Source organism: Leptosomus discolor, chromosome 2 (assembly GCF_034619465.1).
Source record: "Leptosomus discolor isolate bLepDis1 chromosome 2, bLepDis1.hap2, whole genome shotgun sequence".
Taxonomy (NCBI): Eukaryota; Metazoa; Chordata; class Aves; order Leptosomiformes; family Leptosomidae; genus Leptosomus; species Leptosomus discolor.
The window spans coordinates 52,135,032-52,138,882 of record NC_141392.1 but is presented as its reverse complement, the minus strand read 5'-3'; positions in this window follow the sequence as shown (position 1 = coordinate 52,138,882).

Below are 3,851 nucleotides of genomic sequence, written 5' to 3'. Positions count from 1 at the left end.
CACAGCTGGATGAGCATTGAACAGCTAAACTGTGCAGCCTGTTCCTTTGAGAGTTTCCTTCCCTTGGCCATCTTATTTTATTGACAAGAATAAACTTTTTTTCCTACTTGTATGCACAACAAATGAGACTTTCACAGTAAGCTGATGACGGGTTACTATGATGTATGCCAGCAGCAGCTCTGTTATTGATTTAGTTATAGTGGCAAAAAATGCACACTTTATTATAGTTTTATGCTGCAATGGAAAGAAACTTAATTATGCTTATAAGCACTGTTGGAGCTGTATTTATAGTTCTGCCGGTTTTTTCCCAATATAAATATACCACGAAAGCCTTTTTCAGCTAGGCAGATCATACAGAAATGAAAATCACTCTGAGTAAGAATGCTTTGGAACAAAGTGTCATGTAATCCAAGCACATGGAAGCAGAAAAATCAAGCAATAAACAGAGGTGAGAAGCGTCGTTCATAAATGCATCATAATAAACAACATAAATTAAACCTCAATTAGTTATCTTTAAGGCAGACTTCTTTCTCTGAAAAAAAATCAGCTAAATTCAGTGCAGTCAATCATTGGTAAATGTACGCTTTAACCAGGTTAGTGTAAGGCTCAAGTCACACTAGAAAGGCAGAACCTATCACATCCTTTTGTTTCTGCTGTTCCATGCTTTCTACTTCTTCTGTATTTAACTATGATTACTAACCTGCCATTGAATATGATATTTGGATGTGCCCTGTCATGGCTGTAATTGTATTTATCTAAGGATATTTCTTAATCCCCGCCCACTATCCCCCCATATTATACAACATCAATGTTACATTTCTAAATTAAAATTAAAAAAAAAAAACCCCACAAAGTATGAAGTATGTTAAAGAGAGGCAGTTAGAAAACCTAGCAGACTTGCTTTGTAACATCATGTAGGTAAGCTGGCTTTTTTATGTAGCTCTGAATACAGACACTGTACATTTAAACAGTATATTTCAGATTATTTTTATATGCAAATAGCCACATTTTCATAATTAACTTCTAGAACTCTGATGACCAATATAAGCACAACTGTTTTATGTTGAATCTTCATATTTATGCATGAATATAAGTCTCTGTGAATGTCAAGCTGGCAATCAGATTCACTTCTGTTTGCACTAAAAGTTGCAAATAGTGTAATATGAAGAAAACTTGTCAGTGCACTTTAGTTACTGGGCTGTGGACCAAAATGCTGATGATCAAATAGGAAAGATATTCCATGGCATATTTAAAAGGCTGGTTGTTTGTAACTGCTTTCTCAGGCAGAAATCTTTTAAATTCAAATAAAGAACACTTGACCTTACAGTTCACAGGAAACTGGACTCTATGATGATAACCCTACAAGCTGTGACTGTGACACCTACAACTTACATCTTTCTAGGAGACTCATACTCACTGACTTACATCAGAGAGTAATTTTGATAGCTCTGCCCTTACCCTCTTTAGACAAGTGATGAGGCAAGCAAAGCATCCCTTTCTGAAGTCTATGTGAGGTAGTTACTTCAGGGAGAGAGATCCACGCACAGTTAAATCCTTTTATTCAACACTGTTTGGCAGGCTGTTGTGGATACGACAAGGAGATTTGGAATAGCTGTAATAAACATAGTATGAATATAACTCTGAAGAATATTGATAATATAAATAGATTTTAGATACTTGCCATACTAAACACGCCTACAGGCATTTTCAAACACAGGCAGTGTGATAATTAAAATATATCAGAAAGCTCCGCTGAGGTGCAGCGTCATGAATGGGGATTAGCACAGAGTCAATTCATCTCTTGTTTGGGCAAACCTCACACAGGGAACACATCTGTTGAAATCAGAGGGGTCTAAGATTTTCAGAATCTGACTTTGTACAAATGAATAAGGATGTAACATTCACTTTTTGCAGAGCAGCAAAGCCTACCACATCCAAATAACGACAGGCTTAGTTTATTTGACTTGTAAATGGTTTATAATTTATACAATCTGAACATCAGAATTTTGTATCACTTGAAGCACAAAAGCAAAGCATATTGTTAATGTTAATTGTTCTTTAAAAGTTTCTTAAAGCAATTAACCTACAGTCTAAGTACAAAGGAAGAAAAAAAGGCAGTATGGTCAGCCTGGCTGTAAAACTTTGTTAGTAAGAAATGACATAACTTTGGAAAGGAGGAGGAGAAGGACTTGCTCTTTATATCTATATAAACAGTATTTCTGCACCTTCTTCTGAGAGGAAGTTAAAATTTAATATGCAGAAGTGTCTACTTAACAGCATTGTGAATGATACATTTTAGAATAACCTAACTCTTACCTGCAATTGTAAAGCTATAATTTTAAAACACAATTTGTGACAAAATAATAAATAATACCAAAAGTTTTGTAGCTCTGTGTGCTTTTAAATAGATGTATTTCCTAATGAACTTTCTCTATTAGAGACTGCTTGTAATTCCAAAGTATTTATGAGACCAATCACAGAATGGTTGAGGTGGAAAGGGTCCTCTGGAGATCACCTCATCCCAACCCTCTGCCTAAAGCAGGGTAAGCAGGAGCAGGTTGCTCAGGGCCACAACCAGTTGGGTTTTGAGTATCTCCAAGGATGAAGACTCCACAACCTCTCTAAGCAACCTATGCCGTTGTTCGACCATGTTCATGGTAAGGAAAGCTTTTCTCACATTTAAACAGAATTTCCTGTGGTTTAGTTTGTTCCCATTGCCTCTTGTTCTTTCACTGGACAACCCTGGGAAGAGCCTTGCTCCACCTTCTCTACTCGCCCCCCCAAGAATTTATACACATTGCTAAGAACCTTCCCGAACATTCTCTTCTCCAAGCTGAACAGTCCCATCTCGTTCACCCTTTCCTCAGATCTCAGATGCTCCAGACCCTTCATTACCTTTGTGGTCCTTTGCTGGACACACTCCAGCATGTCCATGTCTCTTTTGTGCTGGGGAGGCCAGAACTCTGCTGTCATTTGGAGGTGTTTTATAAATGTGTAAATACTACACTTTAATGCAAAAATTTTAACTAAAGTGTTATTCTTGAAATTTTAAATCCAGGTAAGAACAGCATTCCTATCCTTATATTAACCTTAAGTGTCCCTTTAGACATACAGTATGTATTAGAGTCATCTTCCATAGCTTATAGAGTACAAATATTCTCATTCTGTAAGTAGTCATCTATGCCTAACGAAGACCACGCGAGACTACCTCAGACAGATGAGCTATAGTTCAAATGTCCATCTAAAGAGTTATTGTCCATCTAAACAGTTAGAAGATAACTAATTCTGTGATCTCATTTCAGGCAGGTTACATTTATGCAACATTTGATACAAGTTTTGTGACTGACCCATACTGAATTTTTCTGATAGGTCATCAAGCAAGCTCTTGTCAGCAGCCCTTCTTCAGCACTACTGAAATAATAATGTGTTGAAAACTGGATGCCGAATCTGCAGATAAGCATTTTTCTCCTAGCTCGGTATGCTGCAACATCCATGCATCGTTAGAAAGCTGGAGTCTTTTAACTGACTTCAGTATATTTTATGTCAGTGTCTTAATGTCTAGGCTAAGTATTAGGGCTAATTGACTGGTGTCTCTGCTGGGATTAAGGGTGAAGAAACTTTACCTCCCAGACTCCAGACTATCTATAGATGAACAGAAGAAATAGGTTTCAAACATGCCATAAAATTCAGCTGGTAAGAGAGGAGGAACTGGGCAATGACAGATCCTGAGCTTTAACGCAGTCATCCTGTTCTTCACCGACACACTATCCTATTCTATTTTCTTTGGATAGAAACAAGAACTAACAAAATTTTGACACCTTTGTTAGTATTTCTGATTCTCATCACAGCTG